The 19,493-nt window shown below is 42.9% G+C and overlaps 1 protein-coding gene across 2 annotated transcripts in view; it reads left to right on the forward strand.

The window, feature by feature from the left end:
* LOC111672909 (heparan sulfate glucosamine 3-O-sulfotransferase 5) overlaps positions 1 to 19,493 on the forward strand; it is a 64,303-nt gene that overhangs the window by 23,753 nt on the left and 21,057 nt on the right. Inside the window, exons 1-2 of one of the 2 annotated variants that reach the window (XM_087169675.1) lie at positions 8,455 to 8,524; positions 11,593 to 11,668. The gene's annotated coding sequence lies outside the window, so the exon portion shown is untranslated. Of the gene's footprint in view, positions 1 to 8,454; positions 8,525 to 11,592; positions 11,669 to 19,493 lie in introns of those variants that run through there. The other variant, XM_023430493.2, reaches the window with a different exon arrangement.

A 19,493-nucleotide genomic window follows, 5' to 3' on the forward strand; every position in this document is an offset into this window, starting at 1 on the left:
GGTGGGGGCAGGTGGGGGTGGGGCTGGTCGTCTCTTACCACCATGCAGTCTCCTCTGAACTGCGTCAGGATGTGGACAAACAGCTGATGGTTACCGTGGAGGAGGTTTAGAAAGGGGAAAACAAAGCTGGTTGCCAAGCTGTTCTCCAAATTACAGGCTTTCAGTCGTCTAATCCTGGATTGTTTAGAGGTGGCCCCTTTTCCTGTCCAACCGTTACTGCGATTTCTCCTATTAGATCAACTGTTCGTCCAGGTTTTGAGATCTGTGTCAAGTTTCTGCCACAACACAGAAAACAGTCCGACACAGCAGCAGTTTAAATATGTTCAACGTCACCATTTACTCTGGTTTTCATATTGTGGTTTTTAAAGATTTTTTTTATAATATATAGGGAGGTACATTTCAGTATAAAACAGTTATTGATATCTACGGAGGCATCGCGTTTCGAGCTGTGATATTGTTCACAGTACACAACGTTACAGAAGTCCTGACGGTTCGTTTTAAAACACACTTGCACACTTTGATACTTTCATAGTTTTAAAACAGAAACCTAGACCTGCTTTATAATAAAAAAAAACACATGGAAAACCACGTTTCTAGAACGAGGGACCTTTAAACCTTGAACTCGACCAACAAGACGCTCCAGAATCGAGACTGAACACAGACAGAGAGAAAAGAGAAAACACATTTGCAGAGCTCTGCTTCCACTGGTTGTGTCTATGTACCTTACAAATTGCATCAGCCAAGATCATTACCATAGATCAGTGTGGAAACCTGACACAGCAGTGACAGAGGAAGACAGAAAAGCTGAATGCAGGATGATTATGTGGAATTTCAGAGCAGGCCTATCTCTCGCACACACACACACACACACAAACCGCCGCTGCCGCCGCTCGCTGCGCTGTCACAAGACGAGTTGTTGCCAGTCAGCAGAGACGCATGGAGACGACAAGGAGACAAAGCAGGTGGGGTTTATTCTCCACGAAGGCGGCGCAGTCCGACTGAAGGCTGGGGCTGCTGCCGGTGACAGGGCAGCACAGCATGATTGACTGCATGCCCTGTGGAAATTATCACTGGAGGCTGAGGGGGGAAAAAAAGCAGAATAAGCCCGGTGTTATCACATGTCACCGTCCCCTGTGTGGAGCAATACGCACGTCAGCCGAGGCTGACGGACTGTCTGGGCAAATGTAATGGTGCCGTCTGAGATAGCGTGGGATTACATTTTTCATTAAAGCTGCACGAGGCAGCCTGGAACGCCGGCAGCTCGGCGAATCAGCACGAGGTCACATAATGCAGTGTGGTGTCAGTAAACTAAACACCGCACGCTCAGATTTACACAGCCAGCTGTGAGACAACGAACACCCAAAAGGAGAAGAGAGGTGAAAGGTCAGATGTTGGTCACTTGCTGCTTGTTTTAAAGTATTTCACTCTTGCATTGAAACTCTTCACGTTCTTCCTAAATCCTGTCAGACTTTTTATTTAGACTGATTTCTGGTCTTTTTACGAAATATGACTGGTCGAGCCCACGGGTCGTTATTATGACCCGTAGTTAAGTTTTGTTGCTAGGCGACATCTAGTGGTCGTAGTAATCATGAGAGGAGCAAAGGGGAAAAGTGTCGGTGATGGAGTTTAGAGAGAGAAAGTCCACGTCAGGAGGAGGTTGTGGTGGATGGAAGGAGACAGGAGAGCGACGTGTTCGATTCCCATGTGGAACCAGCAGTTTATATTGTAACCGTGACGACAAAGATCGTCTACTGTTGAGGAAGGAAGTATTTAAACCCAAATCACCATCTTTTTCTGAAAAATAACCGTCAAAATCTTAAAATGAATCCGTAAAACAAAGCAGAAAGTGGTGTGTACAGCTTGAAGTGGAGTAATATGTTCTCTCTTTCTTACCTGCTGTAAAAGCAGGACTAAATGAGCCTCCTAATGTTCGCTAGGCTTCATAAACTATCTAGATGAATAAATGCAGCTGATTTTCGTATTTTTGTCTCTGCTTTCACAGAGACTTTTCCTCCTGGAGAGCTGATCCATCACAGTGAACACAGTAACCTACTGCTGCTGTTGTGAATCAAATTTACATTTTTGTCGTGTAGGAACCCGCCGGTTTCTTTCATTAAGCAAAGACTGTGGAACCTTTTAGTAACTGAAGCAAACACTGGATCGTGGAAAGATTAATGTGAGCTCTTTATTTTTTATTTTTTTGCAAAGGTTGCTGTTCACCTGCCAACTCTGCCACCTCAGATATCAAAGTGTTCTCAAATACACCAACAGGAACAGTTTCCACAGGCTCCCTGCTCCCTGCAACTATTATATTCTAATGTATTACCTTTCCATTTTTGAACCCTCTGCGAATTCATTTTCATACTGTCCTGAATGAACTGGAAGCATTAAGTAAAGGGGATGGTAGCTCACCCATTGCATTGCTCATTTTAACACATGTACATGGCTTTAATAGTCATTGACTCGGAGTCACTTTGGCAGCGTCGAACAACCAAAGGCTCTTGACCTTCAACACAAATACTCCTTGAAGTGGATATTATGTGAATGCATGAATAACATCTCAGACCATTATGCGGCGCAGCGTCTGTGTCATTCAGCGGCAGCGGATCAAAGTCCTGCAAGAGCAACACCCATCCAGCTTTGTGGTTAACACCTGCTCATATTTTCTGCTTCATAAATTAGATTGGACGATCGGAGCGGGCTGATCCCCTGTAGACGAGTCTCGCTGATCGCTGGTTATACCTGATAGGAGCAGCTTGTAAAAAAAAAAAAAAAGATCCCAACCATTCACCTCAGTCACAGGCCACTCATAAAACTACAGTGGCTCCGGCAGCCTTTTCTATTAATGCCTCTGTGATTTCAGCTAATAAATTAAAATACTGTTGATAGGTCATTTGTTGCTACATGTTGCTAACAAATCAGTTCTAATCAACATCTAAATTAAAATGGATCGTCTTTGTATCTGTTTATCTGTACAGTAGATATACTGTGACATCTTTTACTAGGTGCCACACACGAGCAAATTAATCCCAAAGTTCAACATTTTAAATCTCCCTCCAGTGTGAAGGTCTCTGTCCATGTGTAGTGTGATTATAGATCAGCTCTAGCTTCTATATTAATACTGTGAAAGTATCAAAGCCTCAGTCCACAGAGAAACGCACACAGCCTGTATTCAGAAACTGAGCCTTAAAACCAGCCGTCAGGACTTCTGGAACTTTGTGATGTCACAACAAAGCAGTCACCAAGCCCCGCCCACCTGGACCCACCATCCAAACCTCGCAGGATTTGGTTTCTCTGAGTGTGTTTTACCTGAAATCTGCCATTTTTTTTTGGATCACTCAGAAAACATCAGCCAATCAGAAGAGAGGCTCAGAGAGGAAAATATGGGCCTTTTATGTTTTCCTCAAAGCAGCAGACATTGATATGTTTTAGTGTCTTGTGTTTAATGTTGCTCACAAATCGGTTATAATCTACATCTAAATTAAAATGGATTGCCTTCGTGAGCTCATAAGAGATCATAAGGTGACACATTTTACAAGGTGCCACCCAAGAGCAAAGTTCAACCTTTTAAATCTTTATGGGAGCTGCCAAGTAATTGTCTGTCCTCCGTTATTAGTCTTTTATACTGGTTTAGATTGAGACTGACCATCTTTTACTGGCCCACTCTAACGTTGGACTGGGTCATGCTCCCTCCTCAACCGGCCATTGGTGGGGGCATCACCGGGTGACGCTGATAAAAGTCGGAGGGTGCTTTCTTGATGAAGCCTCAGCTGATGGTGGTGGACTTTGCTTGAAGGCTGTCACGTTTACAGCTTGACCTTGAGCCGAGATCCTCCTCTGTAATTTATGGCAGATAATGTTCTAAAGAGTCCCATTTCCAAGATTCACTGTCACTCAGCGCTCCGCCTTCACTCTGCCTCAAAACACAATCTGCACTCCTGACAGGGCCGTCCCATAAAAAATGCTGCCAGGCACCTTGGTATTCTATCCAATTACATAAAGAGGGAATTAATACTTTAAAAAGCTGCAACTTCTTTTTTTCAACAGTTATTGCGATTTATGCTACTACATTAAGACTGACTGACTTGAGGCAACAATACTTTGTGTGTGGTAGTAAACTGATGTAAGACTTACTGAATATTCAAATCCTTTTTTCAACACGAGTCTTTAACTGCTGGCAATGTGTAAAAGCTGGATGACCTATGCTTCAAGTTTCTGACTACTTCTTTCAAGTTGCAGCGGTGTTGTACCCGACTGTCAATGCTGTGGAGGGAGTTTAGTCTGACAGCAAAGCTCTTGATTTACCAGTTGATTCACATCTCAACATTTCAACCCTCAATCATTGGCATTTTGGGGCTTTGAAGAGTGAAATTGCAGACACAAGCAGCAAAAATGAGTTTTCTCCGCATTGACTGTTTTGATCGGTCATGTGGGTGTTGTTCCAGACCGTCGGGCTGAAAGGGAGCTCGGGGAGTGACCAGATTAATGATATTGTGGATTGCTTAAGGAGTGGAGTGTTGCGTCATTAGACTTGTGTCAGCTGAGTTTGAAGCACTTCTTGAATGAGCCACACAGATAAAAGAAGTCATCAAGGAAATAGGACATCGGTTTATCCTGGTGAGTCAAGGCAGTTGTGTGGGCTTGTAAAATAATGGGCTTGGGGGTTTTGATGTTTATCGTCAGTAACTCAAAACATCCAGACAGAACTTGAAAAAGAAAATGGATTGATGGATTTTCTGATCAGCTGTTGACTATTAGTGTACTAGATTTAATAATTTAATACATAAATGCAAAGGACACTTTAGGACACTGGAGGTATCATGATTAACAGCAATAAAAAAGTACATGCAAAAATATGGCTGTCCATTGCAGTTTTACAGATCATCCATTTAAAAACCAGCCATGTTGCTGCTTTAGTTTTAGCTAGAGGTGTACAGTAGCTAATAAACTGTCAGATGAGTGTATTATCACCTGTTTACTGCAGCAGAGTCAAATTATACAATGACAACCAGGGGCGAGAGGGAACCCAGTGCAGTGCAGGCGTGTGCTTCAGTGAACTGAAGTGTTATAGTCTTTACAGTATCTTGCTTGTTTAACTAAAGCTGACAAATAAATAAGTAAAAACTACAATATTTCTGAATGTAGTGGAGTGGAAGTATAAAGTAGCATTAAATGTAAATACAAGTACCTGAACTCTGTACATATGTACAGTATTTAGAGTAAATACACTTAATTACTTTCTACCTTCCACCTAATTGTAAATGAGGTAAATCAGCTAGCTAACATTAGTTAGCTACACTATAGCTTAAGCCTACGTTTTGGAAACTAGCTAACAGTAGTTAGCTAGATTATAACTTAAAGCTATATTTAGAAACTGGCTAACATTAGCTTTAATAAAAAACTTGACACAAATTGATTCAGAAATTCTGAAGGTACGAAAGTAAAGTGTATTAAACAAGCTAATCAGTTAGCTACTGCTACTTACATTTACCTACAGTGTCTGTGCAACGCACAGGATCAGAGACTTTAGGTCACAAGCAACTGATAAGAGTGAGGCAGGGGGAGGAGACATTCAGCTAATGTCAAGGTTATGATAAATGTTGTTTCTGAATTGTTGTGTTTACGTCTTTTAGAGGGTTCGAGTCTTAAGCAGGGGATCAGACCTCCCGTTCCCCTCCATAATTCGAACCCTGCACTGGGCAGGTTATCAGGTCCACCTCTAGCTAAAGTTCAGGGGGCAAGTACGCGTCTTCAGAGGGGCAAGTACACGTCTTCAGAGGGGCTTCTTCAGAAACCCCCCCCCCCTCCCCGTACATCAGAAATTGGAGGCCTGACCAAAACTGATGATCCAACATTCACACTCACCTCACCCTGTGACTGCACGGCCATCTGTGTGGCGTGAACTTCTCTCTCCGCTCTCTATTTTTATTCTTTACACAGTTATTTCTATCACTTTGCAACATCTCCCATGGCAACACCCCCTCTGTATTTTCTCTCTTTTCGCTCCACCTTGATTGACGTGTGTTGCCATGTCGAGTCTCCCCCTGTCTGTCGGTGAGAGATCCCGCTCCTGCACGCGCCGCCACGCGGTTAAGTGTCACCCATTAATAATCACAATGGACACGACGCACACAAGGACATCTGCTTTCCAGGGCTGTATCAGCGCGTACACAGTAACTTGATGCAGGAGGGCTAAAAGTGGACTCATGTGGTGACACTGCAATTTTTCACCCAACCAACCTCTCCCTCTCTCTCCCCCCCTCCTCCCACTCAGTCTGATGCCAGGTCATGTTATAAATTAACGCATTAGCAGTTTTAGTTTGGCTCCCGTGGCCTGATAAAAACAGGTTGCGGAGGAGCGAGATCCCCACAGCTGTGGAGGTGGGATAAGAGCGAGTGGACACGAAAGCTATTTGTCATTGTTAATTATTTTACTGCTATAGCCCCACAAAAGACATCCAGACTAATTAACAAACAGGCCTATAGGAGAGCAGCAGGGGACATCATGGACGCAGTAACACGGGGGGGTTGTTTCTGGCGCTCTTGGGAGAAAGTTTGAATGACTTTTATAAAGTCAATTTTCAAGTACTTTGGGGACAGAATTTGCAGATTTATAATCCTGTTTTTTAATCTCAGGAAGTTTATTTTTTCACTTGGAACACAGATAAGTGACTTTATAAGATTAAATATACAGTCTATCTTTGTCCACCAGAATATTAAGCAGCTGCAAAACAGTGTGGCCGATGTTGTTTTCATTTTGTGAGTCTGTGTGTGTACACTTACTGTAGCAGGATCTGCCTGTCTGTCTGTCTGTCAGTCAGTCAGTCTGTCTGTCTGTCTGTCAGTCTGTTCGTCTGTCTGTCTGTGTCAGTCTGTTCGTCTGTCTGTCCGTCCGTCCGTCCGTCCGTCCGTCCGTCCGTCCGTCTGTCTGTTCGTCTGTCTGTCTGTCTGTCTGTCTGTTCGTCTGTCTGTCGGTCTGTCTGTCCCTCTATCTGTCTGTCAGTCTGTCTGTCCGTCTGTCTGTCTGTCTGTCTGTCAGTCTGTTCGTCTGTCTGTCTGTCTGTCTGTCTGTCAGTCAGTCTGTCTGTCTGTCTGTCTGTCTGTCTGTTAGTCTGTCCGTCCGTCCGTCCGTCCGTCCGTCCGTCTGTCTGTCCGTCTGTTCGTCTGTCTGTCTGTCAGTCTGTTCGTCTGTCTGTCTGTCTGTCCGTCTGTCCGTCTGTCTGTCTGTCTGTCTGTCTGTCAGTCTGTTCGTCTGTCTGTCTGTCTGTCAGTCTGTTCGTCTGTCTGTCTGTCTGTCCGTCTGTCCGTCTGTCTGTCTGTCTGTCTGTCAGTCTGTTTGTCTGTCTGTCCGTCTGTCCGTCTGTCCGTCTGTCTGTCTGTCTGTCTGTCTGTCTGTCTGGACAGATTTTGACCACAGTAGCGTCACAACCTGCAGGATACAGTCACTAAACTTCACAGGTGTGTAGTTGAAATCGAAATAAAGACCTAGTTTGAAGATGGGTGTGATCCGACGCATTAGTGCTAAGTACTCATGTAAGAATAGGGATATCCAAAATACGGTATTATTGTGGGTAATGTGTCGGGTGTTTTTTGCGAATAATATACAATTGTATTATTATATTTTATGTGTCAGGTATAAGCAGCTTAAAGTTTTATTTGTCACATGCCCAGGTGCAATGTACAGTAAGGAAAGCAGCGGGTCAGACTCTGCAGCTTACCTGAAACATCAAATACAATATCATAATATTGTTTAAAAAAAAAACACCTGAATCAGAAAATACAATAATATAATTATGTATTGTAAAAAAACAACTTACTATATCAAGATATTTCTTTTTGGATATGGACTAAGCCTAGGACTCAGTAGTCATTCAGCTACTACATTATTACCTGAGTACTTAGTGCTCATCCTTCCCCATCCCCATCTCCAGCTATAATATCGTATATCACTATATCCTGATATTAAATTTGGATGGATTTTGTTTCACAGGAACTCGGGGGGTTAAGCAGGAGCTGTCTCTCAGCCTTTATCCATCGTGCAGTGATAAAACTATTCTTCTGTCTCTCCCTTTCTCACAGCCTGTCCATTTATCTCTCAACCACTCCCTCTTTCATCTGCGGTGCGTCGGTGTTAGTGATGCTAAAGTTTAGCCATGGGGGGACTGAGATTAAAAGATGAAGAGGGCAAACCCTTATAGGTCCTTCTTTCATAGTTTCAGCTGTTGTTTTTATCAGTTAAGAAAACATTGTAGTCGCTAAGTAACTGCTGAGATCAGGAACAGCAAGTCCATCAAAACAACGCACATCGGCATTTTCTTATCTGACGCCCCTATAGACCTTTTTCACTGCAGGCATCTACCACTACTAGTCGTACCAGGAAAAGGTGTTATTATAATAACACAAACACTGGCCATCTTCTATCCAAGTGTCCCAGTAAACCATGAGAGTGTGACAATGAGCCAGCGCGAACTAAACCACGACCCTGAAACCGTTGCCGCGCTCACTGATCTCAGCGATTAACTTGGTGAGTACAATCATATCATTATCCACAGGTGTTTGCCAACACAACCACCCGAGTTGAAATAAACTAAAATTATCGTTAAAGTTAAGAATTCAAGACGGAGAGAGAGAGAGAGAGAGAGAGAGAGAGAGAGAGACAGCAGAAATCAGCAGTACATCACAGTGTGAAGAAATGTTATCTCCTTTTGACTGAGCCGCGGGGAATCATGCGCTCTCCAAGTTCTGTTTCATCCAAGTTCAGTGTTGCTGTTAATAATTAGAGAGGACGTGTAAGACGCCGCCGACTCACCAGCAGAACAATCTGTTGCACACGGCGCTGTCTCATTTTAATAATTAAAATGAATATACTCTTGTGCATATTTGCATAAATTAAATGAATATTTGTTCTGCAAGGCTTGGCAAACACACTCCTTGTCAGCGCGGTGGTGTAAGCATGGTCATGATTGGCAGAGTCTGTTGTCCTTAAGGAGCAGTAATCTCCACGCTGCGGCAGTAATCCAGCACAGTTTCACCGCTCCGTGTGCGTGACCCCATCCTGGTTGATTTACTGGGTTTCCTCTCCATGCAGCCTCGCTTCTTCATTTTATTTTATTTATTTATATATATTTTTTTACTTGATTAAAGTGCTGCACATTCATTTTGGGGACGTGGGCCTGTGGGGTTTGACCCTGCAGCCCCTGACCTCCTGGCTTAGCCTTTGGCGCTGTAATCACAACATAACCCGGGCGCCATTTCCAGCTCTCTAGCTCCCAGTTCCCCTTGAGGCGAGAAGATACGAACTGAAGCGCAATATAATTCTTATTGATTGTTATTTGCTTTGACTTCAAAATTTATGTTATAATCTTCTCATAATTGGGTATTGCTGGACTACATAACTCTCCATGGGATAACGTATAGCCTGATTCAGAGCAGAAAATGTGAAAGAAGTCACATGCATTTTATTTATTATGTCAGTAATTTCATTTCCTTTCTTTTTTTCTTTTTTCCTTAGAGGCAGAATTATTGCCTTGATCTTAGCAAGTGGACCCGGAGGGCATAGCTTCTTATTATATTCTACTTTTTCACTATACTAACACTATGCCTGTTTATGGAAGCCCTCTAAGGCAAGTCATTTATTTATCTATTTATTAAGTTTTTGTTGTCCCGAGAGGCAAGTGATTGTCTTTTTGGCCAGGATCATTTTTACATTTTTTATTTTTTCATCTCTAAGAGGCAAATTAAAGATTTTTTTTTTCTCTCTGAAGAAAGAAAAATATAGACAAAATGAATTAATTCAATAAAATGAATCAAAAAAAAAAAAAAACCTTAGGCAAGTAAATTTTTACTTAATACAGATGAAAAAAAAAGGGCTTCCGCACAAATTAGAGACCAACTCTGGATTTCTTTAAATTGAAACCCCGCTCACCTTTTTGGAGTTGACAATAATAATAATGATGAAAAAAGTAATTAAAATGTATTTATTTTTGATATGAAGGGGAAGAAAACTACACAGATGTCTCTGTTTCCCTCTGCGTGGACAGGACAACTGCACATGAGTTAAAATTACAGCAGCTGGCAGGAGTGAAGAGGCAAAGCAGACAAGTTACAAACACAGGTCAGGATAAATACAGTAAATATAAACAAGGTTATTTAACAAGAAAACTCAACAGGGCACCTTAAAGCTGGAATTATGCTTTGGCAAAGATACACAGAAGGGTATTATGGGTAACCGTAAGACGACCGGTTGATCTAAGAAGACATCTCCGAATTGGCCTTCGTCCACGCTCACCTATATTCTGTCTGCGGAAACGTGTCCCAACCTTTTAGACGAGGACGAGACGTTAACCGGAGACACTGTCTGGTTACAACTGCGTGACCACTGGTGACATCACGGCGTCATGCAAATAACCTGTGGTTTCAAATGAAACTGTGAAATTGATTTGACGGTTTAATTGTACGAAAACGTGTCTTTCACCTGCACAGACAAAGAGCTGACGACAAAAATATCAAATATCATGTGATTTACAGAGAACATGTGATGCAGTAGGAAAAAAAAAAAGTAATTTAATTTCAGTTGAACTAAAGAAAATGTGACCAGCGTACTGAGGTGGACGTTTTACCGTTAAACCGCTAAGCTAGCAGCTCTGGGAAGCTCTGCTTACAGTGTTTCCAGCTAAATGCTAATGTCAGCATGCTAACACACTCACAGTCGCGTTGCATAGAATCATAAAGGAAATAACTGGTCTCTCTCTTCAGTGTTTTTTTATTTGTTTTGTACATTTTTTCTCTGCTGTCGTGTTATGAATCACGTTTTATCGAGAATCATTTATTTATTTGATTATTTATTAATTTACTCGCATGCTTTTAATTATGTCTGTGTTTTCATTTGATTGTAATCATTAGAAAAGATAATCTCCTCTCTCTGTAAAACACTTCGGTCGATGTTTATTATTTTTAAATGTTTTCCGTGACTTGACTCGACAACACTGATATTTCTCTGATAAGCGAATATCAGCCGGCGGCGTTGGCCCCGCCCACTTACCATCAAACCTTTACAGTGTTAGTGCTTTGTTAGTTGAGGTCAGGTCTCTCCTTCGTACCACAGGAGCACATGATATCACTCTCACACTTATTTGAGGCTCAGCGGTGGTCACTGTTTACGCGACCAGGTTCTGACTTTCATATTTAAGACCCTTCTCCTCCCGGACGTCCACTCGCTCAGTGTGGCTGCTTTTAATTAACTGCAGAGAGGAGCCAATTTTACACTGGTGAGTTGTGTTTTATTCTCATCCGTGGGTGTATTTTAACTCAGTTTCCCCACTGGATGCTGCAGCGCTGCGTTCCCATTTATCATGCAAACTAGAAACTGGATGAGCCTTTCCCCGGGCTGAGAATCAGTCGGGAGGGGGGGGGGGGGGGGGGTGTTCAGACATTTCCATGGTGTGATGATTTGTAATTCAGAATGGGCGGAGGCAGGACATTTTCCCATTAAAGTTTTTCTTCTTTCTCTATAAACTTCTTTTTTCTTCCTAGATGTAAAGTTACTGATCGTCCAGTTGGTTTTAATCTGAATTTTTCTTTTCTACGTTACAGATACTGGATCTGCGTGTGCGCATAAAGAAGCATCCGGGTGCTCAACTCCACCTCTGGCAGTCATGAGGAATAGAGGGTATGTACTGAACTCTCATTCACCAAACAAACTCAGTATCAGAGACTTTTTTCATTTTTTATTGTACAGCAACAGAAGTAGGTTTATTAGTGTCTGTCAGCTCAGGCCAGAAGCACGAGGCTGCAGCCACGAAGGTCGGTTCACAGCACATACACAATAATGAGAGGGAGCGAGCCGGAGCTGTTTCTCTTATACTTGTTGTGGAGCTTTCAACCATATTGCTCAGTTTTCCTCAACAGACGCACTTTGCTCACTTGTGTCCAAACTTTCAGCGCTTCCCGCCGACTTTAATTTTCTGATGAGCAAGTTTAGTTTCCACACGCGTCTGTGCATGTGTATAATACCTGCACTATCATAACTGATCTGGGGAGCTGAGTCGAGGGCAGCTTGACACTTTGGCTTTAGCTAATCTCCCGTCAGAGATCCCGGGGTTATCCTCAGAGTGCACGCGCAAACGTCCCAAAAAATGCTGCTGTCCTCTCTGCTCGGCTTCCCTCGGCCTTTGTCAACGGGACACGGTCACACACACACACGCGGAAATGACAGAAACTATAGATACAAACAATAGCTTACTGTGGCCACTAGTGGGCAGAATATTGGGGACCAGTCCTAACAGCTGTGTCAGACTGACGGTGGACACCTTGGACTAATAAGCTGGTGTAGTATCAGCTGTTTCCTGCCCAACCTTGGCTTTTGACTTTGTCCTGCTTCAGAGACCTGCTGCTGCCTCTGCCAGCACGTGCTGTTAGTTTAGCGCTGCCCTCAGCTGGGTGGGGGTGGAGTTGAGTGTAGGTAGGCAGGGCAGTAAATCCACACTGTGCTCATCCATCACTGTGCCCATGTCTTTGCTCTCTCCCCCTCTCTCTCTCTCTCACTCTGCCTCTCTCTGCCTCTCTCCCTCCAGCTTAGCTGAGCTACGTCCCTACTTATACACGTTCTGTGGCACATGATTAATCCCACCTCTCATATCTCTTCTCATGTGTCAGCACCTTCGCTGCTTTATAGGCTTATTCTGAAATGAAGTGACACTTCCGTGTTGAAATATCACCAAATTAAGAGTGCTGGCATGTGTAAACAGAGCAAATATGCACCAAAAACCATAAATCAGATGAAGGGCAATGCCTAACTCTCCTATTAAAACTTTGTTGACCCTGTAATATTGAAAGGTTGTTTTGTGTGCTTGAGTCTTTTTAGCTGATTCTACATTAGTCATCTCTCAGCTGGCTGTACTGATTATTGATGATATTTGAGACGTTTGTGATGCATTAGTTCCTGAAAAATAGTTTTCATAAATCACACGCGGGTTTATTGTGGTGTAGCTCACAAATAAATACAGGCCTTTGGGAAACAGTAGATGTTAACAGGCCATTCCACTGTTATGATTACATTCACGAGCAGGAGAATATTATATAAGCCGTGTCACAAAGATATCAGTTGAAAATACAGTTTGATTTCAAAATAAGATTATTAAAGGTCTATATTTTCTTCTTCTTCTGTGTTTTATTTGAAGTGTTGATCCATAAGAAGATATAAAAACCATCTCAGTGTAGTTTTACATCTCCTCTCTCTGGCGTCTCTCTGGAGCTCTAGTAACAACAGGTCGGTGAGCCAATCAGGAGAGAGGAGGCTCTGAGCCTCTCTTCTGTGCTTTGTTGTGACATCACAAAGTTCCAGAAGTCCTGACGGCTGGTTTTAAGGCTCAGTTTCTGAATACAGACTGTGTGCATTTCTCTGTGGACTGAGGCTTTGATACTTTCATAGTATTGATATAGAAGCTAGAGCTGATCTATAATCACACTACACATGGACAGAGACCTTTAAACTATACGCGACCTTTAAATTTGAATTCTCTTTGCTTTTTGTGTAAGAAAATTTAAACTATATAACGACACTCTGGCTATTGCACATATTTTGTGTATTTTCAAAAGAAGAGAAACCCCATTTTAGGGCAGTGACTAAGCTGCAAGACGCTGTCTTGGCATTTCCAAGCAGCAGTTTTATCTGAGAGCCGCTGCCAGGAGACACAATGTCATTTCCTTTGGTGTCCTACTGACTGGAGCACGTCCGAGCCCTGCATGGGGCTCAGGACTAACTTTTCCCTCCAGCAGCGCAGGTGCTCCCTCCTGAAAATGTCTTTGGTGTTGATAATTTGACTGAAGGATCTGAATAGTTCTTCCACCACTGCTTTACATTCTTTGGTTGACACAGTGTCACCATCTTCTCACCGGTCTTCTCTTTCAGTGAATCTGCGATAACTCTGCTCTGCTGGATTCACTTGAACTACATTCTGTTTTTGAACATTTCAACGTGACCCTTCAGTTCAGTGTGATACTCTGTATTAAATTTCATTGTCATCTCAGCTCTCTTCTGCAGACTGATTAGACTCTTTCTATCTGTGCATCTGTCCCTGCATGGCTGCTGCTTCATGCAAGTGTTTGATGGTTAAAGTCAGTAAACGTAGTTTTCCTCGTAGATTTTTGGGCCTCACAGAGAGCAGTACACGGCGTTCCTTTCTTTGCATTACCTCATCCATGTAAACTATGTGAGAATTTCCTGTCAGAAAGAAAAGGTCTTTACCTTTTTCAACATGATCTCCTGTTAATTCCTCGTCTGTCAGTCTCAACCATTTTTATAATAAACACGCTCAGCACCTCTTATATCCCCCTTCCCCACATATTATTACCTCTCATGGGAGCTTTTCGTCTCATAGTGTGTCTGTCAAAATATAATTATCCTCCGTAGTTTATAGGCTCCTCGTTCGGGGCTGGATAGGACGGTGTCTGGGTCCGGATGCAGACTGTGGACCACCTATAGGTGACCTCCGCTCTGGAGGTTGTTTCCATTTATGTTATTTCAGTGGTAGCTAAGTCACCGACAACTTCCACATACTCAGCGTTGTGTTCATCCCTCGTTATACAGAGGAGGGGTGTCTAGCTTGCAGGGCAGTAAATCCACACCATGCTCATCAATCACTGTGCTCATGTCTCGACACTCTTCCTCCCTCCGTCCCTCCCTCCAGCTAACGTGTTAGCTGTCTCTCTTTCATTGATCCAGTTCAGTCTGTGGCAACTGTTCAAACTTATAGCCGAGCGCAGTCTTGTAACCGCAGCAGCCTCTGAGCTGGTTAATTGCACGTTGAGCCGTTGGATCTGAAATGATGAATTATTTCGGGTGCCCACCCACAGAGATGTTGCATCAATCAAATTACAGCGCTGACAGCATCAGTCAGAACCAGAGTCGAGCTAATTTGACCAAAAAATATGCAGGAATCATAACAAACACCCGTGATAAACATATCATGCACTGATGTGTTAGCATAAATTATTTTAAAGCTCCATATTTTCCTCTTCTCCTGTGTTTTATAAGAAGATATATTTGTGGTTTTAAGAAACAAAAACCATCTCAGTGTAGTTTTACATCTCCTCTCTCAGGCTTCTCTCTGGAGCTCTAGTAACAACAGGTCGGTGAGCCAATCAGAAGAGAGAAGGCTCTGAGCCTCTCTTCTGTGCTTTGTTGTGACATCACAAAGTTCCAGAAGTCCTGACGGCTGGTTTTAAGGCTCAGTTTCTGAATACAGGCTGTGTGCATTTCTCTGTGGACTGAGGCTTTGATACTTTCACAGTATTAATATAGAAGCTAGACCTGATCTATAATCAAACTACACATGGACAGAGACCTTTAAACTATTCAGGACCTTTAAATTTGAATTCTCTTCTGATTGGCTGACTGTTCGAATAAAAATATAGCAGATTTCAGGTAAAACACTCAGAAAAACCAAATCCTGCAAGGTTTGGATGGTGGCTCCAGGTGGGCGGGGCTTGGGGGCGTGTCTGAGAGCGGTGACTCTGAGGCTTTGATACTTTCACAGTATTAATATTGAACCTAGACCTGCTTTATAATCAAAGAACACATAGACAGAGACCTTTACAGTACGACGGAGTATTAGAGCCTGATTAAGGAAAAAAAGTCATAATATGGCGAGAAAATGTAGGAATAGGAATATTACATCAACCAATAAAAACAGGTGAAAGGACATTCAGTGGCAGCTGCTGTTTGTCTGTCAATAGCCTGATGCTGATGATGATGATGATGAGGATGAGGATGAGGATGAGGATGCTCCATGTTCCTCATTTTAAAGCCTCTGATGTTTCCCCTGTAAAACAACACAAAACCTAAAATTACAACTTAATTCTCGAAATTTCATTTTTTTCTTCCTCAGAGTGGCCCCCTAATACTCCGTCATATTATACTATATGGGAGCTTTAATGTCAGTTTGACTTTACAGCAGCAACATCTTGTAGACGTGATTCATGTGGCAGGAGTTCAGCAAAAAAAAAAAAACCTCCTGACTTTGAAGTCACAGAAAGTTTTGCAGGTTTATAGAGGAAGTGAGATACTTGAATAAGGAAGAGGGAGAGGAGGAATATCTCTGGAGCTGTGCAGATGTGTGTGTGTGTGTGTGTGTGTGTGTGTGTGTGTGTGTGTGTGTGTGTGTGTGTGCGTGCAGCCTGCTGGGGAGCCGGAGAGTTCTCTGAAAACCTTAACTGGCTCCTGGCTTCTGAGGCTGTCTCCCCATGCATATGCATGAGGCCGGGCGTCGTGAGTGGATGGGATTCATCGGAAGGAAATAAGACGGGCCTCGTCGAACGGGCGGGCACGTATGGACTCGAGATAATGCGCATGTACACACACACATAGGCGCACGTCTACCCAAATGTGAGGTGCAGCTCTGAAAACCAGCTGTTCCACTGTGTTTAAATTATCACCTGTCAGCACAAACTTAGCCCGGCTCTGAAGGAGCTGGAATTTAAATTTTCAGATTTGCTATAGAAACCACCCCCCACCTCCCCCTCCCCCTCCTTCTGCTGTCAGCCATTATAAAGCACAGGCAATGGAGGCCTAGCCATCAATTTCCCTCATTTCCTTTTAAGATCACAGAGATTTAGTTCAGTCTCACTCAGGCAGCTCTGCATAGTGACTGAGTTTGGAGTAGCAGACATAAAGGAGCCTTTTTTCAGAGAGCAACTCCGCCAAAGGAACCTGCGTTGAGTTCAATATGTAGATATTTCTTTGTTAAGTGTCGAGACACTTTACAAATATAGTCATGATTAGTGTGTGTCGCAGCGGACTGGGCGGTTTTGGTGTTAACGTGAGTTCATTTCAGGTCAGAGCTGCAGCTCACCTGAACCTAACCGCATGAATTTCTCTCTTCTGGAGTTTATTAGCAAAACAAACTGTTTCACGGATGTCCACGTCTGTTTTGGTGAAGAAACACAAGCTGCAAGATTTTGGCTTCTACCTAGTGGCTAGGCTTCAGCCGATATTTGATAATATCGAATATTTATATATATATATTAATATATGCAATATTTTTCATAATAATACCAAAAACAATCTTTTTCAGTAGAATAGAAATCCACAGTTTCAATCACGATCTGCATTCCTGTTTCTGCTCTGGTTTTATTGTGAAAGTCATGACTGGAAGTTGTAATTTGTGTTTTTTCCCGCCGCGTTTGACGTTCATTCGAATGTTTGTAGGGATCCAGTAAACGCTCGCACAATAACACGACTTTCCATTTCCCACAAACAACCATTGAATTTGTTGTTGAAGATATAAAATTATTTGCATTTTTAATTTCATGATTGAAATCTAATAAGAAAGTGATGTCAGTGGGTTAGTTTGACAGAAGAGACAGCCGTCATGTGATGTGTTGGCTGAGTCACGCTGGCCTTTAACGCTGAAATCAGGAGGCGAAACTGTTAGATGGGTTCGCCACGTTAATCCTTTCTGGTGATTCAAAGAGTGAGAAATAGAATTCATTAATCCCTTTACATGTCCTTCAGCTGTATTAGCATTTCTAATTAAGTGATCAAGCACACGGGAGCAGCCAGGCCAGGCCGCCGGCCCGTGGCCGCGTGGCGAGCGAGGTTTGCGTCTTTCTCCCAGCAGACCCCCGGGAGTTGAAAGCAGATCAATGGCGGCGCCTCCTCAGAGGGAATCATCATTTTGATCCTGGTTGTGACTGTGACTCCACCTGTCCTCACTCAAGCCTCTGCCTTCCCCGTGTGGGGGCCACTGGCCATGAGCAAGTGGTAATAACCCCCCCCCCCCCCCCCCCCCCACGGGTGTCAAAGGTGGGCCGCCCTGTTGTGGCTTAAATGTTCCAGAGTGACTCCAAAAGGCCGAACGCTCGCTGCTCACACACCTTCAGGCTTCCAGATATTTCACCCCAACACAATAGAAGATGTTGTGTAGTCGGCTTATTTATGGATTGATGCTGTTCCCTTTTAGCTTGCGGGGCAGAGCTCTGCCACGGTCTAATGAGGCAGAGGACAACCTGAAATCAATAGCTGCTCCCCGGCGCAACGCAACGAGAGCAGCCCCAACAGAGGACTCCAGTAATTAAATGTATTTCAGCGTGTATAACGGCTGGCTGGTTAAAGGTTGGCGAGCAGCAGAGTTGTTGTGCAGAGTTTGTCTGAATGTAGGTTAAGTCCCTTTTTCTTTTTTCTTTTTTTCTTGTCAGACCTTCTCGCGTACCTTTTCCAGCTGTGAGCAGCTTTTAGTCTGAAGGGTGATGCGTCTTCTGGCCTCGTTAGTCTGAACGCACAGAGGCTCAGCGCGTTCCCTGTAGTTCACTACATCGGCGCCGGCGCTTGATGTAGTGCAGACGACTGCAGCAGTGTAGTATTTACCTTGACGACTCCTCAGCGGACACGAACCCACTGCTGATAATGGTGCTGCAGAGTGGGCACTTTGGAAATATGTGTCTGATCCGTAACATGGACTCACTTCCTTCCTTCAAATCACACCTCAAAGATTTATTTCTTTCAATTATATTTATTCTAACTTATTGTCTATTTAATGCCTTGTTGGTGGCTTGTCTGTTTATACTGTATATGTGATTTTTGTTTCCTTTAGTGCCTGGAAAGGTGCCTATAAATAAAATGTATCTGTATTATTTTAATCTTAACTATTTATTTATTTATTTATTAGATAGGGACAGTGTATGTTAATGAACATCAGCTAGCTATGGTAGAATAAAACAAAAACAAACAAACACACAAATGCAAATATAAAGACAAATACATTAAGTTGCATACTGAGTCAGAAGTGATGACAGATTTGGTTTGAAGCCAATGTTTGAGATGTGTATTGAAGGTGGGATGTGTAGGATAGTTTGTCCAAATGCAGTGCACTTCACGGCGCCCTCTAGTGGCCGCCCTGTAGTACTCTGTTTAATGGATTCAATGAAAGGTGATGGGGCAAGTTCATGCAAAACCTTCGACATAAAACAAGCATATTTAAAATTCTTAAAACATCCCCAATATAAGTGCATAGTCTCTGGATATAGTTCAGCCCAAGTATCACGATATAATTATATTGTTGTATCTTAAGTTTCAGTTGTTTGTTTGTTTAGTATATTACAACGCCCCGCCGCTTCAGCTCGTGTTGCTATGGAAAAGAAGCAGGGCTGAACAATTAATCGAAATATTATTGAAACTGCGGTTTGGCCAAGTGCGATATTCATTGTCGCTAAAGTTCTGTCCTTGAATCTGAAAGTGAAGGTGTTTACGTTGACGTGTGTTTTGGGAGTTTCTGTCTGGTGTCTGGAGTCTGTTTGTGTCATGGGCATCTGCAATACCAGCCACTCCACCAACTTCCCTTTTCAAAGAAACTTCATCAGAAAAAGGAAGGAAGGAAAAAGTGTAAAAACAACATCCTGCTCAGGGAAACAGACAAACACACAGAAGTTATTTTTAACTAAACGAGACAAATCTACGAGAAGACTAATCTAATAGTTGTTGTAATTTCTTTCAAATG

This window comes from Seriola lalandi, unplaced genomic scaffold (assembly GCF_002814215.2).
Source record: "Seriola lalandi dorsalis isolate HSWRI2012SDOR001 ecotype SW California unplaced genomic scaffold, Sedor1 jcf7180002054906, whole genome shotgun sequence".
Taxonomy (NCBI): Eukaryota; Metazoa; Chordata; class Actinopteri; order Carangiformes; family Carangidae; genus Seriola; species Seriola lalandi.